Source organism: Uranotaenia lowii, chromosome 2, assembly GCF_029784155.1.
Source record: "Uranotaenia lowii strain MFRU-FL chromosome 2, ASM2978415v1, whole genome shotgun sequence".
NCBI classification, from domain to species: domain Eukaryota; kingdom Metazoa; phylum Arthropoda; class Insecta; order Diptera; family Culicidae; genus Uranotaenia; species Uranotaenia lowii.
The window spans coordinates 70,922,141-70,935,198 of record NC_073692.1 but is presented as its reverse complement, the minus strand read 5'-3'; the positions used below and the strand labels follow the sequence as shown (position 1 = coordinate 70,935,198).

At 34.2% G+C, this 13,058-nt stretch overlaps 1 protein-coding gene across 2 annotated transcripts in view; it reads left to right on the top strand.

Moving 5' to 3' along the window:
* The window catches only part of LOC129746945 (uncharacterized), a 39,405-nt gene that overhangs the window by 13,087 nt on the left and 13,260 nt on the right, over positions 1-13,058 (top strand). The gene's annotated exons all lie outside the window — the stretch shown is intronic.

The following is a 13,058-nucleotide window of genomic DNA, read 5'->3' as shown; positions in this document are numbered from 1 at the left end:
TTTGAGATCCAAGAAACGCAACGAGTCTTCAGTTTCTTTTTCCAGCGTAAACGTGAAATGAGTATCAATAAAATTAGAAAAACACTTAATTTAAAAACTACCCAGATGAATTTGTCATATATGTTTTGAAAAAGAGGGTAGATGCTATTTAAAACTCGCTAAGCAACAGCACTACGGAAAATTTAGGAAAATCCGTCTCACTAACATACATTCATGGATTGAGCGAAAAAGTTAGTAGAGTGCTGAAAAATCATGGCATCCTCGGCAATCAACAAAAGCATCCTGGCAATCAACAAAATTAAAACCTGTTTATTCACAAAAACGAAAAATTAAATTCCAAAATTAAAACAAATAAATGTGGTATATTCAATTCCTTGTGAATGCGAGAAAGAATACTGTGGACAAACATCTCCAACTCCGGAAAAAAAAGTATTAAAAATCATAAAACAAGTCTCAAACAAAACACCAGAGCCACGGTACTGACACAACATGCCATAGAACAGAACCGTAAGTTTAACTTCGACAAAGCATATACTTTAGAAAGTGTAAACCAAGAAGGAAAACGAAAAACAGCTGAAACACTACACATAAAATTTAAAAAAGGAAGAACAGTAAACATCAAGCAAGATTCGATTGAAATTTCTAAAATGCATAGCTCTATTATTAAAAAAACTAAGAGACGCCACAATTCGCAACTAAAACGACGGATTCAAAAACGACGTCACTGAACACGACGACAGCAACCAACATCAAGACGACACCGGGAACGATAGACACCAGCTGCTAGAAGCGATTTAAATTTGATAAATCGTAAGTGCAAAAGAGCAGTGATATTGTGATGGAGTATTGTGAAGAATTTTTTGTATTAATTTGAGTTTTTGTACTTCAATATAGTTTTCTGAGGATGGCTGAAAGTAGTAGGCCGAAACATCGAAATAATTGTTTTTATTTGATTTCAAATTCACCGAAAAGCATCAACCAGAAAAGCCAGTACCTTGATCTTTAACAAAACTTCGTCCATAGCGCATTCGGATTCGGCAGCTTTCGATAACGGAGGAACAGGCCTTGAAGTGGTATGCAGCAAACAACGTTTAAGTCTAAGTCATGGTCAGGTGGCAGCAATCTTCTTAAGTATCTAAGCCTTATTTTGAAGATAACGGATCAGTTTAAATTAATTTAAAGTTTAAACTAGTCCAAACCCATGTGACCCGTCCCGTCCCAACAGACCATTAGAGCGTTCCAGTATGTAAAATTTTCACGAAGAAAAACTTTTATGGTCCGCAATCCTGGCACTCATGATTTAGACATTATTCGCGACATACCACTCCATGATCTTTTTCACCATAATGAAAAGCTTCCAAATCCGAATTCCTTATGGATGATTTTTTTTTCAATAATAAAAAGTGTCGGCACTAAAAAAAAATGCAACATTTTCTTTTGTGCATAACTACACCAAAAATTCAGCCTTTGATCCAATCATGAGATCTCTATATTTCAACGCCATTGGCATTAGATGTGAACGCCAGCGGCGATGATTCAATTTGAGACCGTCGGCATTAACCTCCCAGCACACCCGCATTGCGTATGACTGGAGGAAACAAAATAAAAACGTTTTCATGTCCCTCCTTCTCCAAAAAAAAAAAATGAAGGAGGATAGAAAAAATGAATGAATGAATTGATGTCCTCGGTCAATGCTGTGCGTGCTTATGTGAGGCGGTATAAGGAAAACTACAGAAAAAAAACATTTCCTTGTTTCAAACTACCGGCAAACAAGCTGTCCGGATGTGCGTGTGTATGTAAACAGGCAGTAGGAAAGCAAAAAAAAAGTTTCTCGTTTCCGATTTTCTGTCCCATCGTACTGGGACACCCCCGGCCAAACGCCAGACACTGTGCGTTTTTTTTTTCTACGATGAACCGTGGAGGAACCCTATGACAATTCACCCTTGTTCTCCATCTGTCTCAGGTGGTATACTGGTTAAGCTATCGGGTTGGAATAATGAGGGTAGAAAATTGTCTTGAGTTCGATTTTCACCGACAACGGCTATTTTTTTTAAATTTTCTTGTTTCTGGGATAGGATGAAAATGCCATAAAATATTTTTCTTGATTTGCTTGAATGTTTGTATGTAGCGATCCTGCATCATTTTGACCGAGAACTCGAGTCTTTATGCCAGTGACAGAAGAGCAAACAAATTATCTTTGGCGCAATGCACATTTCCGCGCATTTTCGGCATACAGGTAGCTCCGATTGGCATTGAAATTTTGCAATCTCTTTTTTAATATTCTGGTGATCCCCTCAAAATTGCCTAAAAATTTTTATTGATTGCAATTTTTATCCTTAATCTCTTACTTTGTTTGTGCTTTTTTTCATTGAAACGATTCCTCAAAGTGATTTATTTTGAACGTCCACCAGGAATCGACATATTTGAAATGTAAACTTAAAGGTCTAAATCCACAATATATGCTACATATGTACATGTTTTGTAATCATAACTTAAATCCTGATTTTCCTTTCGAGCATCCTTCGTCAAATTAACATTGATTGCCACCACCCCACCTTTGAAGGCAAAGCAATAACAAAAAAAGAAAAACAATGCACCAAAGAAACAATGAATGAAAATACGACACAAATCTTCATCAACGGCAGGCAGCTCACCCGTAGCTTTTCCTTTCTGTAACGCGTTCATGTTTTTCCGAAATCGGGTGCTCACGTCTTTTTGGCACCGATCTTTTTTTTCTGCTCCGTTCCACTTCATCCCAACGACGACAACAGTTGCCTTCGTCAGGTTAGATTCGTTGACGATGAGCGAAAACCGAGCTGCTCCCCAACAATCAACAACATTGCTCAACTTATTTTAAGAGTGCACGTCATATTTTTCTCTGCCGATGCCATGCATGGTGTGTTGGTATGTTTCCATTCAGTTCGAAAAGCTTCTGTTGGGGTATTCTTATCGGTGTGTATAGAAATATTAATCTTCCATTGAATCGAATGCGACGTCCAAGGAGGAGACTGAAGTTTTACGTTTTCGTTTTCGGAACAAAACACACTGCTGGTATGTGATACATACAGCGAAATTTCGAGCAACGTTCACGAAAGGCTGATGAGTGGATAACTTTTCATCTGTTGGATCTACAACCCTGACTCATTAGATCACATTGGATCAAATTGTCTCAAACAAAATTCAAGACAATTAAGAAATTCATTTTTTATGCTGAAAAATTGAAAAAAGGTGAATGTTCAAAATTACATTTTTTCTATTTTTTTTTTAATTCTGTGGAATATTTTTAAATCTTCCACTCCAACGAAAACGTGTGAATTTTTTTCATGTAATTGAGGAAAAACTGTGAGAGAAATCTTCTAACAACTTACAACCCTGACTCATTTTCATCGTTTCGCCAATGTTAAAGAAAAACCGAGAGAAGGTGTTTTTCCACGTCGGAGAGTCCGAGAAAATTCTACAAAATCTCCCACAAAAGTGAGAACGAACTTTTATGGATCTTTTCAACCATCGGAGCCGAACAGCAGTAGTTGCAAAGAGAAGCGACCAACCGGGTTTGCCATTCAGTCAGCAGAAATTCGACGAAGATGTGCTCCAAATTGTAGGGTAGTAGTTCGCTGGTCGTTGTCGTCGAAGTCGTGGGGAAGCTTTTTTTTTTCGTTGTAGCCAAACCAAGGCGAGCTTTGTGACATGTCAAATTTGTATTCCTCGATGTTCACGGCAGAACACGCATAACATCACGCTATGTGGTGTGTTACATAGAAGAGAGACAGACAAGCTATTCGTGAAAAACGTGTGTTGGTTGAAGGTAGTCGATTACAGTGACACTCGGATGGTTTGATTTTTTATCCGTATCAAAACTCGTTTTCGGTTACAATTTGATTGAGACCAACACAAATTTTTATTTATTACCAAATTTATCAAAAACCATTTTTGTTTACTCCGTTCAAATAAATATTAAAGAACTAGCTGACCCGGTGTGCTTTGGTACACCTTCTTAAAATAATGTGTAATTAAGTTTATTTACATTTAGATTTTGGTAGGCATTATTTCGAATCAAACCTCAACATAATTCAGAAGCAACAACTTTAAAATGTGAGCTGCTCCTCGAGCTCCGAAATGCAATACACAGATGATTTCATATTATTTAATGAAACTTGATCATTAAATTTGTTTTTCATGCTCTGAAATTTGAACTTTGTTTTTAAAGCTTCATGATTACTTAGTTATGCCACAACTTAGGTTTAACCTGGGTTGCTGGTGAACCGGGAATACCGGGAAAACTTTGGAATTTCATCGCGTCACCGGGAAAATGATCAAGTTTGAAATTTTTTCACGGAATTTCAAAAATATTTTTAATTTTATTTCTAAATGTAAAAGTAGTTTTCGACAGTCTTTATTTAGATTTACCTCATGAACACTTATATTCACTTTTACGAATTTAATAATGAAACTATAAAGTATAAACTAAACATAAAACGTTTAGTAACAATTTGGTCCTGTAGTTTCTGATACAGTAAACAAAATAAGAATAGTACCACTATGTGTTTTGCTTGTTAAAATATGAATTTTTGAAAATCACCAAAATTTTCTTCTACAATTTGTTTTGAATTGTTTAACGGATAAATCAAGCATAAGTTTACTTTTTTTGGGCGAAGCAATTGGCGCTGAGGATCAAAAATAGGGAAAAAAGGGTGCGAAATAAGAATATGACCACTTGTGTTTTTCAACAAAAACAAGATTATAGCTTGAAATTTACTGTGTAAAAGTGAATAATAATGCTTCTACAAATTATTTGAATGGATAACTGCATTTGAAGAAGTTTTCTAGAAATTCAAAGGTTTTTTAAATGGGGTTTAAAGAGATGCTCCTCCAGTGTTAAGGAATTTGATATTTTTTTTTTTTTTTTTTATTTTTTTTTTTATGTAGCGGCCCACCACACTCCCCCACACCAAAAGGCTCAATTGAGCCTCCTGGTAATGGACGCTACTGTTCTCAGCATGTCTGGCAGCAAAAGGCATTAAAAAGTTATACGCGAGCAAAATTTAATTCATGCTGAGAACGCAATAATAGGTTATTTAATGCGGGAAAATGTGACGATACTAATTAAACTAACTGACACCATGAATCTCAATGGAAAGAGATTTCCTTTTAAGAGATTCATGTTAGAATTAAATTTTACTATTCTTTACAACAACAATAAAACAAATTTACAAAAAAAAATAAAATTAATAAGATTTTAAATGTTATACTAAATTTTACATTAATTATTGCTACAAAAAATTTAAAAATAGGTACTTAAGACTAACTTTGTTCGACTTTTTTTAACGACTTAATTTAGTTTTGAATATTTGGAGTAACTTGTTTTTGAACATGGAACGAGAATTGGTTTCTTTTAATTCGTTAGGTAAGGAGTTATATTTTGTAGGACCAATGAAAGAAATCCTTTTCTGACCTAAACTAGTAGATGATCGACATCGTTGTAATTGATTTAAATGGCGAGTATTATGTGTTCTTATTGCAGTCGAGAAATGAATATTTCGGATGATCGTTGTTGAGTGTAAACTATCAAAGACGTACATTATAGTTTGAAAGTCACAAATGTCTACTAGAGGTAAAATATTATGGGATGTGGTTGAGTAAATGAGTCTAGTTGGATAAAGCAAAGGAAGCTTGTAGATATTTTTTAAACACCGATTTTGTAACGTTTGAAGTTTTTGGAGATTTGATTGTGATGCGCGTCCCCAAACTAGTACAAGATAATTTAACAAAGAGTGAATGTGTGCATAGTAAAATTTGAGCAGAACATGTTGAGGTATGAAGTTTCTTAATCTCCAAAGTACACCACAGAGGGGGGAAATTTTTTTCTCTAAATTTTGTATGTGGCAATTCCAAGAAAGAGTTTCATCTAAGTGTAACCCGAGATATTTAAAGTTCTTGACCTTGAGTATCACAAACTCGTTAAGGTGTGGGTCCCGGTGAGGAGGTAAAATTTTTCTAATAGAATGAAATAACATGTACTTTGTTTTTTTGTAGTTTAATGAAAGAAGATTACTGTTAAAATACATGGATAACAATTTAAGATCATGTTCTAAATTGTCTATGATTGTGATTGGGGATTTCCCTGTATAGAAAAGAGCTGTATCATCAGCGAATAACCTAGCTGTCCCTATTAGTGGAAGATTACATATATCATTGATGTATAGAAGAAAAAGAATCGGCCCTATATTGCTGCCTTGAGGCACACCAACGCAGATGTTTTTAGATTCACTTTCTGTTCCATCAATAACGACAAATTGTTTTCGGTTATTAAGATAGCTACGAATTAAATCATTAGCTAATCCCCTTATTCCATATTTGTGCATTTTAGCCAACAAAATTTCGTGATTTAGCGTATCGAATGCTTTCTTTAAATCGAGAAATAATGCACCAACTATATTTTTCGAATCGATTTCCTTAATTATAGAGTCAACTAACTCAGAGATTGCAACGAGTGTGCCAGATCCAGGTCTAAAACCGTATTGTAGTTTATAAAGGATATTGTTTTGATCAAGAAAATTTATAATTCTTTTTACCATTAATTTCTCAAACACCTTACTGAAAACACTAAGAGTTGAAATTGGCCGGTAGTTATTAGCATCATCCGAATCACCTGACTTAAAAATAGGAGTAACTTTAGCTATTTTAAGGCACTCTGGAAAGCTGCCTGTTTCAATGATTAAGTTGAAATAATTCGTTAAAATATAAGAAAATGGAACGTTATTATTTTTTAACACGCTTGTAGGGAAACAGTCTGGTCCGCAACTTTTTTTGTTTTTTAGAGACAGTATGATTAGATTAACTTCATTTTCATCGGTTGGTTGTAGGAACAAAGAGTTTCGCACCCCATTTATATTAGATAAAACATCAAATTCCGATTCAGTGGGAATTTCCTTGGCAAGATCTGATCCAATTGAAGAAAAATAACTGTTAAATTTATCAGAAACATGTTTTTTGTCAGTTATAAGTTCACCATTGTCTGTAAGCTGAATTTGCGAAGCTATAATACTTGATTTCTTCATAAACATTCATTAGTATGATGCAAAACGATGAAACATAGATTTGAGACTGAATTTGAATCAAAGAAACAGGCTTCAATTTCAAACATACTTAATGTTTTTTAATATTCAAACATTATTTCTCTAGTTTCAAATCATAGATGGCAGCACTATCTTACCATTAAACTGAATTGATGCGCATTTTCGAATATCTGAGATTAATTCAGGTGTACTGAATGATTTTGGTCAAGAAATAAGTACTTGGTACCGTGTGAGTGCCTTGGAAATTCTAAGGTCACAAAATCAAAAAAAAAAAAAAAAATAGAATTTCATCAAGGTCACTTAAAGTAATTTTCTTGGACCGATAATCAAAATAATTTTGTACTTTCCGATGGAGCTTGATGGACCAGACGACTAGCAGTATTAGAATTATTTCGCACGTGTCAGGGCCGGGCAATTCCGGGCAAATCTTTTTGAAAATCTGGCAAAATCCTGGCAACTGATCTTAAAATTTCCATAGTAAAACCGGGAAATATCCTGTAAAATCTAAGCAAATTCTAGAAAATTTAAGTGAAATAGAGAAGTGGAAGTAAAGAAAAATTATTAAAATTCAAAAATTTCGTCAAAGCACATCAGCAGTGTTCAATTCTTGTTTAAGATATTGGATTTGATATTTTTGTTGATTGAAAGAATTTAATTTTTGGAAAATTAAAAAATGTGAATAAAAAAGAGCAAAATCCGGGCCGTTTTCTAAAATATCCGGGCATCCGGGCCGTACCAGACTTGTCTCGAAAATTTCATTGAATTATTGAGAAGCCCGGATAAATCCAGACAATCTGGAATGCTAAATATAGCCGTTTCATTAAGTTTTTTACATTTTTTTGTGGTCATGACGCAATGTATAGTTTCAAACTTCAGTTTTTTGGACACTGAGTGAAAGTTTGTCTGAGAATTCTGTAGCTGTCATTCTGAACAACGGAAAAATGAAGTGTTGTAGCTGAAAATGATTTGATAAACATTTTTGAGTTACGCCATGAGGTTCCTTAACGATTTTATTTTAAATCGATTGAGAAACAAGAGACATACATATAGCGATTTGAGGAGAGAAGTGTCAAATTCACACGGAAAGTCTGACTACCTTTTTTGTCTGAGCTTTCAAGGGGAGTCTATGAAAAAAATAAAGATTCAAAATGAAAGATTTCAAGACCTTTTTAAGGGTCCCAGAAGATATTTCCATGCCACCAAACTTTCAATAGTGTCATATTAACACTAGTGAACACAAATAATAATTTAGCAAAAAATCGTTTTTCAGAAGTTTGTTTATTTAATTATCATCGCCATTTCTCTAATGGTTATGAAGTATGTGCGATTGTTTTTAACGCGGTATCAGTCTTTTTAAACGGTAACAAATTGGTACTGACGACCGGGTGGCATGAAACCCCCACGAATTGTGTATAGGGTGAAAAGGCTGAACGGATAAAAGTTTAAATACGTTGCTCGACGCCATCTTGAAATCCAATATGGCGGCTTCCGCTCAACTTTAAAATGCTGGAAGGGACTGCGAAGTACATGAAACCCCCACTATATAAAGGGAAAAAAGACAAAAATAAAGATAAAATTATGAAAAAAATTTTGACAATCAAATGAAAAAAAAAATCAGACAGAACTTATTTTGTTTTGTTCTCTTGTCATAGTTTTTTCTTCACATTTTCATCATATTTCTGTCATAGCTTTGTCATATTTTATCACATTTGTAATTTTTTTTATAGTTTTGTCAAATTTCTGTCATTTTATTGCAAAATTTTGTAATATTTGTTATTTTTTCATTAGTTATTATAGTAGTTGTCATATTTTCCATAATGTTGTCAAAATTTTTTTCTCGAATTTTGCCATTATTGTTATTTTTTTGTCATTATTTTGTCATTTTTTAAAATAGTTTTTTTCTGTTTGTTTTTTTTTCATTTTATTGTCAAATTACTACCATCTGTCATATTTTTGTTTAATTTTTCTATATATTGGTCATGATTTCATCATTTTATTGTCAAATTTATCAAATTTTTGCTATATTTTTCTCATATTTTTGTTATATTATTATCACATTTGTCTTTTTTCTTTCATTGTTTTGTCAGAGTTTCTTAATTTTTTGTCATGATATTGTCATATTTTTCAATGTTTTTTTTTCCATAATTTTGATTTACTTGTCATAGTTTTGTTAATTTTTTTTTCGTGCGATTTTCAATCATTTACAATATCTCTAGGTTGAGCCGCCATATCGTCGGATTTCTAGATGGCGTACCATAGCGTCACGTTTGAAAACCAAAACAGATTGTTTTGGTTTCGTTCTCTTTCCTCAATTCGCATATGTGTAGGTCGATTCACGCACTGCCTGGCTCCACTGTTTTTGTCCTCATTTTATTTTCATTCACACGTTTTTAGCAATAGTTCTCAGCTCAGTTTTGGGAAAAAAGAAGTTTAAAAAGGAAATTAGTTGTTAAGAAATTACTTGGTTTTAGTATAAAATAATGAAAAATGTTTGAATAAATGGATTTAAACTTAAATGTTAAGCTATCCGACGTTATTTTTATTCCTCCAAACCATCATATCGTGACAATTTAGAACAGTTTAGCCTTTTCTTTCAGTATGTTTATCGGAGAATTCTACTATTTTGGATTCTTCTGTCCCTGAATAGTGTTGTCGTACAAGTATTTGCATTTGTTCCGTTCCGTTCAAAATAATACAAGAAATTTCCGGACAATCGATTTGGCACATTCCAATTTTTTAGAAGCTTCCACATTTGGACATTGGATTGGATTTTTTGTTTCAAGTAGAATCGCTGCCCCAGAATATTCAATGCAAAGTGGAGAAGGAATTAGTTGAAAAAAGGGTTTTCAAAACATGTTGAAATATTTTACTAAACAGTAAACCTCCTTTTCGAAATTTCAAAGAATTTTCAACTTTCTGTTCATTCCCGGAGAGATAATTGTTTTAAGAAATTAAAAAATGTGCTACATTAAGACCACAAAATGGGACTTGGTTTTTTGCTGTTCTGAAACTGAGTTTTGAGTGAAATTTCTTGACCGTGCAGCTATACGTAAAATTTCGCCGCATCCCATTTCTCGTTCGTAAAATTTCGTAAACAGGACTTGCGAACTGTCACCACAAAAGAGAACATACGTCATCGTGAATCGACCCATTGTGAACAATTATAGCGATGATAACTACAATACAAATGTTGTCATCATACATCCTGAACTCAGCCAACACAGCTTGTGGTTATAAGTTTCCCTGCAGTGTTGGCATTTTATTTTGGGTGGTTAGCCCAGAATATGATAGTATTTAAGGAATGATGCAGAATTGAGAATCACTTAGAATAAGCTACAAGGTAATAATCGCTATAGCTCTAAGTTAGCTAATAAGGTCTTGACATACTGGAATGAATAAAGAATATCTCATTTCCAAACCAAATCCTCATTAAATTCAACAGATTCGCCCTCCATCACCCTATACTAGGCTTGCCAGATACTTTCAGAAAAAAAGCGGGACATTTCACGAAAAAAAGCGGGACACAGCGGAAAAAAGCAGGACATTAAAGAAAATTTTAAAAAAGCCTTATTGTGTAGCCAAACTTATACGTTTACCATCAGCCAAAGTTGTTCATAAAAAGTATAGTAAGGTTTTTTTTAACACAGATTGATTTTGCTCAGTTTTTCTTAAATGACTTCTATTTACAGTGATTTTTGCCATATGCACCGTTTTTTTCCACGGTTCTTGCAAATTAACACGTTATTTGAGAGAAAACATTTCAAGTCGTACATGTCAACGGCGGATTTGATAGCGCGTTAAAAACCATTGTGTAATTTTTATAAAAATTAGTTTGTTTGGTAATTAGTTCAAAAGTTTGAAAACATCCATCTTTATATACTTTGAACAATCGAATCGAAAAAGGTGGTGCATTATGTTTGGAAATTTAACTAAGATTCCGGCGAAAAAGTTTATCTCTATAATTCTATTATTTATAATTATCTAGAGGCAGCTTTAACAATATTTTTTTTTCATACATTGACTCACGTGCTGCGAGAACACTTAACTGAATTAGAATCTTACTGTAATGCTAAGCGGTTTAGATTTATTCTGTATTGTCGAAAAATGCTACTTATTTTGAGAAAAAGTTGATTTGAAAGATTTTCTGTTCATCATAGAATTCAAATTGAGACTAAAGTTTGATTTTTTCCGGTGTCAGTGAGATAACTTTGTAAAAGTTCTCAAGAAAAAAAAAAAGTGGGACATTTTGAGGAGAAAATGGGACAGCGGAACATTCAACAAAAAAGCGGGAAATATCCTTTCGCGACGGATGGCAACCCTACCCTATACCAATATTGTGGGTGTTTCATACGATTTTCAGACATTAAAAGCATTTGGAAGTAAGGCGGAAGCCGCCATTTTGGATTTTTGATAAATTTTTGCAAAACATCCGGTAATGAACATTTCGCTTCGCGCTTACTGTGTCCAACCAAAAGTAACATCGATAGTTTTATTAGACTCCTCAAGCCCCTTATAAAACCAAAACTTTATATTTTGTAGCCTGTTATAAAACTTTGAATGTTACTTGGGACCCTTAGGCATACATCTTTTAATTATATGATGGCTAGTGTCGAATCCGCCGGTGAAACTGCTTAGAATCAAGCATCCTTCTTTACAATAGTCGCGAATCAACTGACGCACTCAGTGCTCTTGTTCGTGCTCTCCGAAATATTCTTGCTCATTCTCATTGCACGATTTAATTCAAAACTCAATTATACGTTTTTTGTGACCGGTTTCATCCGTGATATTTGTATCAACAATTTTGTTTTATTTCTATACATTCCTTTATTTCATCAATTCCCTACAGCTAGCATCTTACAAACGCCAAAACCACCAGCCCTCAGAAAGAAAGAGTACTATGTATGCCATGACCGAGAGAAAATGAGAATGAGATTTGAAAGCTGTTCTCTAGGCAACGGTCGGTGACCTTATGTTTATAGAAATTTCTTGCACTTTAACATTATGAAGGCATCAGTATGAATTTTAGATTTACATATATAAAATTTGTATGGCCCGATGTTTTGCTACACGCATGCTAAATTGATGTAAAATCGAACAAAATAAGAAAAGTTGATGGTCCAGAAATGTATCCATCTGCTTAATGCGAAAAAGTAAACATATTTAAAAAAAATCCAAAAGTTAGGTGAAGAACTCTTTTTGGACTCGAAAGGTTGCCAACCATTGACCGGGTTAAATATTAGCTATATAGAGTTTAGTATTCCTGTTTTGTTGAATCAAAATGGGACGATGGGATTGATGAAGTTGATGGGAAAGCTGACTTATCCCTGATATTGATGCTAACAAAAACTTTCCTCGCGTTGGCTTTCATTACGTCGTATGAAACAAAATGTATACAAACAGTTTTATTTCGAAAAAAATACACAAACTCTGACATAAGCTAGTCGTAATTTCTTTCCATATAGAATATTTGAAACCTGGACAACATATTCTATGTATATGTGAAATACAAGTTTTAAAGTTGTTTTGATAACTTTTGCAGCAGTTTTCTGTGGATTCTTAATGAAAGCTCACGTGATATTTGTTTAGAACAAGTATCAATTGGTGTTTTCAACTATATCAATTTTTTTCTATTATAAAATTAACGCCAAATAGAATAAACATCCCACTTCTCCGACGAGCACTGTAAATCCAAACGAAATAGACAAGAGCGAGCTCGCACCCGTTTCAGTAAAAATATGTGGCCCAAGTGCGAACAAGAGGCGGTGGGCTAAGGAAGGCATTTGACGGAAAAAGGAGGACGGCATCTGGTGGAACAAAAAGAGAGCCCCTTCCCCCCCTCCGCGGAGCAAATAGGAGAACCTTTTTCACTCTTCGTCACTCTCGGCTCGTTGATGTGGCCACTGGTGAAAACCTTCGTTCGTGTGCTTTTGCCGTGCCTCGTCTCAGTAGGAACCTACCATATATCGGTATAGTTTATATTCC